Source organism: Chiloscyllium punctatum, chromosome 9 (genome assembly GCF_047496795.1).
Source record: "Chiloscyllium punctatum isolate Juve2018m chromosome 9, sChiPun1.3, whole genome shotgun sequence".
Classification (NCBI taxonomy): Eukaryota; Metazoa; Chordata; class Chondrichthyes; order Orectolobiformes; family Hemiscylliidae; genus Chiloscyllium; species Chiloscyllium punctatum.
Window position 1 is genome coordinate 88,936,331 of NC_092747.1, and position 10,234 is coordinate 88,946,564.

General features: G+C 39.2%; 1 long non-coding RNA gene across 1 annotated transcript in view; it reads left to right on the forward strand.

Moving 5' to 3' along the window:
- The window catches only part of LOC140481540 (uncharacterized), a 108,391-nt gene extending 104,151 nt beyond the window's left edge, over positions 1-4,240 (forward strand). The window contains exon 2 of the long non-coding RNA XR_011961549.1: positions 1,554-4,240. This is a non-coding gene — a long non-coding RNA (uncharacterized lncRNA). The remainder of the gene's footprint in view (positions 1-1,553) is intronic.
- Positions 4,241-10,234: the final 5,994 nt, after the last annotated feature.

The window sequence follows — 10,234 nt, forward strand, 5'->3', positions numbered from 1 at the left end:
ATAGGTGTGAAAAGATTAAGAAAAGAAATGCACATTGAATGATTCAAGAGTGAATAATCAGAGAAACCCAATGTGATCGGGTTCCTGTGCTTACCTCCACAAGTACACATAATAGTGTTGACCTTGCAGCTGCTCCTCAGATTGCAAACTTATTTTATAAGGAGTGGCTGGATAGGTTGGGACTATTTTTTCCTGGAGCATAGGAGGTTGAGGAGTGATTTTATAGAAGTTTATAAAATAACGAGAGATATAGATAAGGTGAATGGCAGATGTCTTTTCCCTGGGGTGGGGAATGTTAAGACTAGGGGGCGTATTTTTAAGGTGCGGGGAGAAACATTTAAAAAAGACATGAGGGACAACTCTTTTTTTGACACACAGAGTGATTCATGTGTGGAATAAATGTCCAGGGAAAGTGATGGATAAGAGTACAATTACAGGTAGTTCTTGGGTAACGCATGTTTTGGCAGCGCGATTTTCATATAACATTATTGAAGGAATTAAGGAATAGGAGTTTCAATAATATTTATCTCTGTTTGCAATAGCATGATTCCAGTGGTGATCGTTTCATGCACTTCATTCTGCAGGTGTACTGACGTCCATGCCAAAGTATCCACACCTTTATGCACGCGCGCCGATGTCAACTGATGCTTCTTGTAATCCTGCTCTTAGATATGTTGACTATCTCCCTCAACTTTTGGAAAACACTTGACACAAGTCAGTTTATGCTTAGCAAAACAAGCCTGTCTATCTCCTTTTCCACCTATCCAGTCCACCCTCTCCTCCCTGACCTATCGCCTTCATCCCTTCCCCCACTCACCCATTGTACTCTATGCTACTTTCTCCCCACCCCCACCCTCCTCTAACTTATCTCTGCACGCTTCAGGCTCACTGCCTTTATTCCTGATGAAGGGCTTTTGCCCGAAACGTCGATTTCGAAGCTCCTTGGATGCTGCCTGAACTGCTGTGCTCTTCCAGCACCACTTATCCAGTCCCAGGTTCAATTCCAGCCCAGGGCGACCGTCTGTGTGGAGTTTGCACATTCTCCCTGTGTCTACGTGGGTTTCCTCCGGGTGCTCCGGCTTCCTCCCACAGTCCAAAGATGTGCATGTCAGGTGAATTGGACATGCTAAATTGTCCATCGTTTTAAGTGCATTAGTTGGAGGGAAATGGGTCTGGGTGGGTTACACTTCGGAGGGTTGGTGTGGACTGGTTGGGCTGAAAGGCGTTTCCACACTGTAGGGAATGTAATCTAACATAATCACCAATCAGGCTTACAATGTAAGTGGTAAGAGTCATGTTCTTTGCAGGCAAAGGAAAATGTCCACGTTGTACCTTTTTACCGAAGCAAGTGTTACAGAGGTAGCATATCCTTGCTGCTTCCATATGGCAAAACTCTGACTAATCAGAGTCAACTTGAATTTAATCAGTTAATGAACACTGTTAACACTTTATGCTGCATGTCCACATTAATTATAGTCCAAATGATTGGTATCATCTTCTCATGTTTTCGAAGTTGCTATTTATTTTCTGAAGTTGGTTTCCTTTTGTTTTAGTATTTAGCATGTCCAATTCACCTGACCTGCACATCTTTGAACTGTGGGAGGAAGCTGGAGCACCCGGAGGAAACCCACGTAGACACAGAGAGAATGTGCAAACTCCACACAGACAGTCGCCCTGGGCTGGAATCGAACCTGGGACCCTAGTGCTGTGAGGCAGCAGTGCTAACCACTGAGCCACCATGATCTTAAATTGCTATCCTGCATAACTCTTAGCAATGATTTAGAAATTATCATGTTTCAAGACATTACAGGGCTTACAGCAGAAGACTGTAAGGAGATAATTAATTAGGTTGCGGTTCCATTTAAAGCCAGTTACAGCCACTGCCACCAACTTTGGGTAAATCAGGTGCCCATTTCTACATGTTAAGAAGGCATGCTGAGGACACATTATGCCAGAAGATTCCTCCCTTTCTGCTTGAAGGGGCTTTTGAATTTAGGCTCAAGAACATTTTTTTCCTTAAAAAAGGATAGTGGCAGAATAGCAGGGTCACATGAGGTCTCCTGAGCCCAGGGCTTGTCTGTTCCCGTCTGCTTTCTTTTTTCTCTTTTCCTTTTGTTCTTTCTTTTTCTCTTTTTTTTTCTTGCTTTTTTTATTAACTTTATAGCTTTTTGTGGCAGATTAATTGGTGGCTTTGGCACAGCAGCCAGTTTGCCTTTATTGGTTAATGCATTGAAAATAAATGTTGGAGCATCATGTTGCAGCTGTGTGGAACATTGGTTCAGCCACTTTTGCAATACCGCATGAAATTCTGGTCTCCCTGCTATAGGACAGGCTGTTGTGAAGCTTGAAAGGGTTCGGAAAAGATTTACAAGGAGGTTGCTAGGGTTTGAGCTATAGGCAGAAGCTGAATAGACTGGGGTTGTTTTCCTGGAGCATTGCAGGCTGAGCAGTGATCTTATAGAAGTTTATAAAATCATGAGGGACCTGGATAGGATAAATAGCCAAGGTCTTTTCACCAGGGTGGGTGAGTCTAAAACTAGAGGGCATAGGTTCAAGGTGAGAAGGGAATGATTTAACAGTGACCTAAAGGCAACATTTTCACAAAGGAGGGTGATGTATATGGAATAAGCTGCCAGAGGAAGTGGTGGAGGCTGGTACAATTACATCATTTAAAAAGTATCTTAATGGGTATGTGAATAGGAAGGGTTTAGAGGGATATGGGCCCTTGCTGGCAAATGGGACTAGATTTATTTAGGATATCTGATCGAAATGGCTGAGTTGCACCGAAGAGTCTGTTTCCAAGCTGTACATCTCTGACTCTAAGCTGTTTACAGAATGGCGGAAACCTCCTGGGGGTCAGAGGCAGTGGCAAGAATGTGGCTCCTCCTGACGATCGATTCAAGATTCTCAGGCAGACCAAGACTGCGGGCTGTGGCCATAACTAGGTGCCTGAATCGGTGGTTCCAAACACCTTTATGGAGATAAAACTTAGGCTTTAAGATCTGGATATTTTTCTTACCTTTTGGCTTTCTTTCACTTCTGTTGCTTTTTTTTTTAAATTCTGGTTTCATAACCAAGGTGGCACCTGAGAATGTGACTTTGTATGTGTTTCACTGTACTCATGTATTCCTGTATTGAAGTACACATAACAAGGAAATTTAATTCTAATTTTTGCATTGAAAAACATTTGACCAATTCCAGTGGCACAAACAACAAGTATAAAAACACAGTCACAATAACGAGGAACATGCTACAAATCTTTCAAAATGTCCATCAAGTTGCATCATGCTTTGAATAAAAATGCCTTTAATAATGAGGCAGAGCAGTGATAGAGAAGGAAAGCAAAGGAAGGAAACACTGCTCTGTAGATCTCACTCCTGCACACTTATGTCCAAAGAATTAGTCTGTTCAGTTACAAGATCATCTATGAAGACAACACCATGAATGGAGGAACTGTCGTTAATGGTAATAATAATGACCTTGTGGTTAGCACTTGGCAGATATAAATTCATTTCGGTGTTCCAGGTCACCTTGAACTTTGCGACAATATCGGTCAGGGATTTCCACTCTCCCAAGGCAAAATTCTCACAAGTCCAGTGGAATCCCCGCTTATGGCTGTGAATAGACTTTTTTCCCCAAGCAAATGAAGGAAATACACGACCACGTTTACTTGTTCCTTAAGATGTCTTGCCCATTCAACATAACACAGAACCATACCTGAATCGTAATTAATCTGTCCATATTTCATATAACTCCTATCCTTGTTTAGAAGAAATTGTGCTATGCCTTTGCTCTGTTCTTGTCAAGATCTTGTCATGCCACTTAACTTTTTTTGAGATCATGAATTCAAATGCATTTGGCCATTTGGGTACATTTATTTTAATTTAAGCAATTTCTGGAATCTGACAGCACATTCATAGAAATTTGTGGTCTTAAAATATCATTACATTACACTATAGAGTACAGCTGATGAAGAATGAAGTACGCTTTTGCATTTGGCTATGTTCTTCTAATATAAAAATGTCTAATGAAACAGAATAGTTATTTAATCAATGAATTTCATTACTTCTGTATCTGTGGAAATAATGGAAACTTGTTAGATTGTGAAGAATTTTGATTCCCTTATACTTCTGCTGGATTAAATGAGGCTGAGGCCATTTTCTGCTGGAACACCCTATATATCTTTCTGTGCATACTTTGTCTGTAATATTTCAATTATTAAACATAATTCTGCTGCGCATTGGACAGGTACTGAATTAATCCAGTAATATCGCCTCTCAACTCTATTTTAAGGCCACTAAAAAGAAAATCAGTTGTTCTTTTGTGAGTGGAAACTGAATATACAATGTCCCAATGCATCAGCTTGAGAGGTCACAGTGGCACTATATGATCCGCTGTTTGTCTTAATTGCTATTTTATAAAATCTCCTGTCCTTGCAGAAGCCATCTGTATTCAACAAAAGATGTCACAAGCAAGTCAAAACAACACATGAATAGCTTGCTATTTTGTATACGCTTATCGGCAAACTTTGCAAGGAAATGAAGAATGAAACAAATATCCTTTGTGCACCATGCAACATTAACCCCTAGGCCTGACTCCAGTCTTAATCAGGATCTCACAAAACAGTTCCAGGCATCCAGAGAAATGTTTCCATTAACAGGAGTAAGCGTAAATGATTATTCATCATCAGCAAAATGTCATTTTGTACTATGTTGGACAGTGTAGTCGTTAATATATCAAAAGGAGTCAGTGTCCCCATTACAATGCTGGACAGCTTTTTGCTTGCAAACAGGCTGAAAATAGAAAAGGATGAAAGTAAGTTGCTGGAGGCTTGCATTTCGAAGCTCATTGCATTGATCATTACTGAATGTTGCATGACAATGCTGCCTAATACTGTTGTGTAGGCTGGGTACATTGACTGACGCTGTTCAGCAGAATGACTCCGAGCAATTTTAGATTTACAATGATAGTTTATTGATGCTAATAAATGATGTCTTGAAAAAAGTATCCAAAGTTGTGGCATCTGCTGATGAAAAAGGAAAAAACAATAATACACACAGCATGAATCATAGTGCCTGACTAATGCCTTTTCACAAAAAAAACACACAAACATCTTTCTTGGTGTCTTGCACCACTCTTCAGTCTCCTTTGGCCACGATTGTGAATTGGTCTAAATTTTAAGTTACTGTTTGTTCAACCTTTGACCCACCTTAACAGTAGTAGATAGAAGACAAACTGTGTGAGGAGTTGTATGTTGTAACTGTCACACAATGCTTCATTGGCATAATTGAGAACTGGTGAATTTTAGCTGTGAAAATTGTTAAATTCAAATATATATAAAAAAAATATTTTCCACTTGGGGATATTGCAGTTTTCAGGACTCAATATTGAGCTCAACAATTTTAGCGCTGAACACCTTCTCCTATGTTCTTACCCTAACCCTCACACACCAGACCTTGTCATCACAAAGGCTGCTTCTACAATTAACCCATTGTCAGCCACCTGATGAAGGAGCTAGTGCTTCCAATTAAACCTGTTGGACTATAACTTGGTGTTGTGTGATTTTTAACTTTGTACACCCCAGTCCAACACCGGCATCTCCAAATCATTGTCAGCCACTAATGGTTCTCTTTAACAGTTATTGATTTTCTCAGGCTGATGTTTACCCATTCCTTTGTCTGTTCAATTGTTTCTCTCTCTCTTTGGGCTCCATCTCCACCTTTCATAGTGTCATACAGCATGGAAAGAGACCCTTTGGTAGAACTCATCCTGCCAACCAAGTTTCCAAAACAATAATTAGTCTCATTTTTCCCATATGGCATTTGGTCCATATCCCTCTAAATCTCTCCCATTCATGTACCTGTCCAAATGTTTTTTAAATGTTGTAATTACACCTGCATCTGATACTTAGTTTGGAAGTTCATTCCACCTAGAAACCACCCTCTTTTTGAAAATGTTGTCCCCTCAGCTATTGTTTACTCCTCTCCCTCCTGCCTTCCCTCATCCAATTTTCAGCATATATACCAAACATTTCCTTGATCAAATCAATTTGAAAGAAGGGTCACTGGATCTAAAACATTAACTCTGCTTTCTCGGAACAGATACTGCCAAACTTGCTGAGTTTTTCCATCAATTTCTGCTTTTTTCTAAATTCAAATACCCACTAGAGATTCTTCTATCTGGCTCATGCATTTGCAGGTTAAAAATCATGCCAATTGCAATGCTTAGTCTCTCTGTGCCTCAAAAAAGGAGCCATTTCTGATATTTAAGCTTGTGATGATAATTATGGACAAATGCAGAATTTCACTGTTGGAACTCAAATTGAAACTTTTCTACCTCCACAATCGTGAGGTGAATAATCCAGTGAGCAACTAAGTCAGAAAGGTTTTTAAATCATGAGTCTTAACCAGTCTCAGTCAGGTCAGCAGTTAAGATGTTCACATATGTTTCCACTGAACCTGCATTTAAGAAATAGGGAAAAACTTAACTGAAGCATTTGTTTTTAATCGTTTGGTATCGGTTCACAATACTTAGGATATACAGCATGGTAAAAGGTCTTTGGTACTAATATAATAAAATTGAAAAGGATGCAGAAAAGTGAAATAACTCCATGAAAGCTGGTATCCCATCGCCAAGTCACCCTTTATTTACATGTGCATAATATATGATATTAACCCAGCTAGCACAGAGCTGGTTCCTCGAGTGAGCAGAACACCGGAACTCCTATTTATTTTGTTTTTAGTGCTTATTTTTTCCCCAGCACCCAAATCTCCTGTTCTTTGATGTTTCTTTTTAAACCCCCACACTACCGCCTAACTGTGGTCGTGCTTATTTTTTTCCCCAGCACCCATGTGTGTGTGTAGGTGTGAGAATCTTTATTCAAATTTCCACCACCAGAAAGAAAGGAAACACCCGAGTGGCCAGTGTCAAGTAGTGCCCTTCACATCAAAGGGCAATGCTGTGTGATCAAACAGTGAAGGGGAGGGTAGGGATTAAATCAAAATAGAATTGGAGGGGGAGATAATGCACTCCACTCCCTGCGGCAGCCACCTCTCCCTCAACAACTCCAGGGTGTTGGTGGACACCGCGTGCTCCTTCTCCAAGGACACCCGGGCTCTGGAACTCCTGTTTATATCTGGCACCCAGGGCTCCCTAATTGGAGCAGGTTAACAGCCCCAATCAGGGAACACATAATCTATGAGATCCACCTGGCTGACCTTGCCACTACAAAAATATTTACAATGCTGTTATTGGGAATGGAGGTTTCATGCTAAAATTAGAGGCTGGATAGGCTGGGACTTTTTCACTGTAGCGTAGAAGTTTGAGGGTTGACACTATTGAGGTTTATAAAATCATGAGAGGTATAGATAAGGTGAATAGCAAAGATCTTTTCCCCAGCGTTGGTGCATTCAAGACTAGAGGCATATTGGAGTTTGAGAGGAGAAAATTTACAAGGGACCTGAGGGGCAACTTTTTCAAACAAAGGGTGGTTCATGTGTGGAATGAACTGCCAGAGGAAGTGGTGGATGCAAGTATAGTTACAACATTTAAAAGACATTTGGACAGGTATATGAATAGGAAAGCTTTAGAGAGATGTGGGACATATGCAGGCAAATGGGACAAGTATAGTTTGGGAAACATGTTCAGCATGGACAAATTGGGCTAAGGGTCTGCTTCAGTGATCTGTGCCTCTATGAGTCTATAACTACTCCAAACCTAAATGTTTGTATTCCCCTCAAGCTTCTAATCATTTTTTTTTCTTTTTGCAATGTCCCCTTCTCCCTTAAATCAAGATTAGCTTCTCTTTTAACAATGCTGCATGGTTTGATTAAACTATTCCCTGTAATAGCGAATTATACGTTCAAAACAGTGATGGGCAAAATGTTTTTTTTCCTGAATTTCGTGTTAAAATTCTTCTTGACTACTTTATACTGAGGATCTCTAGTAAGGAAGGAAACATACTTTCACATATTCATTCTATCAAAACATTTCATAATTTTAAATACCTATATCAGATTACCCTTAATCTATGTAAACATCTGCATTGACTCTACATACTTTTTATAATATGGATTTCTGTGCTATATATATTTGAAAAACATTAATAGTAAGAAGTGCCATAGGCATGATGCACTATGGTGGACTGGTGGGCAGGTTTAGCTAGGATTACAGAGGAGTGAGACTGATTGCCTGGTCCTCCTCAAAGTCTCTGGTGCCTATTAAATCAATGTAACCTGTAATTAGTTGTTAATATGCAATAAACTATACCTTGTAAACTGCATGATCATGTTTTTCCTGTATAGCCCTAAACCAAGGAAGTCCTATAGTTTAAGTGGATGGTGATAATAAGCCACATCATGAGCAGCAACACATGAAGTACACAGTGAGTTGACATGCCTATGCAACATGGTAAGCAGTGGTGTGAATTTGGTTTGACTGATCAAATAACTCATTATGAATAGTGGTGTGAGATCTTCAGTTCAGCTTGTGAGTACTCATATAGCACAACCAGCAGATGGGAACAGCTGGAAATTTCAAAACTCTGCAGAATAAACCCTTACAGCAATCTTCACCAAGGAAAAATATTCTAGTGAATAGCAAAAACATTTCACACTTAAGAGATGCACCACAACAGGAGAGTTAGCAATTCACTGAAGAAAACAAATATTTCAAAGCACATACAGGTTGCATTGCAAAGTTGTAGCCTGTGGACAAAGTCTTGAGTCCGAATTCATCTGTGAGCAAACGGACATTGGAGGCTCCACGAGTAGATCCTAAAACTGCTGGAGGGCTGGGGAAAGCTTTAAAATAGCACAGGCTAGAAGAATGAAGAGTTAAAAACTTATTTACAACTCAAACTGAGATCACTGTCATAGCAAATGGACAACACAAGGCACAACTACAGAAAGGGAAGTGGATCTAAGATCATAAACCTGGAAGACGTTGTGAACCTGTAATTAAAGACATAATGTTGGGCAGATTACAAACCTCAGCATACTTTGTCTAACCAGGACAGAAAGTTTGGAAGATATCATTAATGTTAGGCCTCAAAAACGCAGGAGATCCATTGAGAATTAATATAAAGCTGGGAATCATTGATTTATGTCATAAGGACCATAAATCATTCAGTAAGATCATGATCAAGCAGGAATTATGTATTAAAGCTGCAACCAGCAAGATTCATTCAGTGACGTATTCCTTAATTTTACCTGTTTAACATTAATATTGTCCATTTTAACCAGGAGCTGTCAGACATATCCATTTAAACTGGACAACATGAGAAAACCTCTCTAATATGGCAGGAAAGAAAACAGCAAAACTGCTATTATTGTAAGATAAAAATATTTTTAACAGGTAAAATACATAATCACATTAAGATGTCATTGTAGCAGCAACAAGGTTGCCAGGAATACATAATTTTAGAGATGAAAAGGAATTGGACATCTTGATGGAAACAATTTCTGAAATACATGAATACTTTAGAATTAGATTCTAACTCAGAAGCTGATAAAGTAAATACAATGCTATGTACAATTGGGAACATTGCAGATTATATTATAGCTCACCAAGAGGTAAAAGAAGCAATTGATAGTCCTGAAGAGATATTGAAAATGTATGATAATTCCCTCAACCCTGGAACTAATAAAAATCTTGAAAAGGCAAGATTTAATAGTAAAGTTCAGAATCCAGTAGAATCCACACAACATTTTGGTGAATCTTTGACTATGTTGTTTTGCACACTGTTTTCCACTGCCTTCAACATTAGGGAGCACTCAGACTGCAAGAGCCAGCAGCACTTAAAAGTTAAAACAAGCAGTGAAATAGCTAATGGAGTGATTATTTCTCTTGAGTCATTGATTATCTCTCTTGAGTCATTGACAAATTTGCGGTAATTCAAAGTGCATCATGACTTGGTGAATAAATAGCTTGGATATCTAGATTCAGGTCTGATGTTAAATATTGAGGGGATTCAGAAGAAATAATTTAAGCAGAATATTAGACTTCTTTATATTCCTAGGAAGAACCCTCAATAACAGTCACAGAGATCATAATGAGCCAGAACCAATCTTCAACCAGCAGCACTGATACAGTGAATGCATTAGTTTCCTTGACAAAACAATTGCTGAGGGGGAAATTGGCAGGTTTAAATAAAACATTTTCATAACTCAGCACAAATCTACAGTGAGATCGAGAATAAAATTATGTTGATACATTGAAGATGTGATGCCTGTAA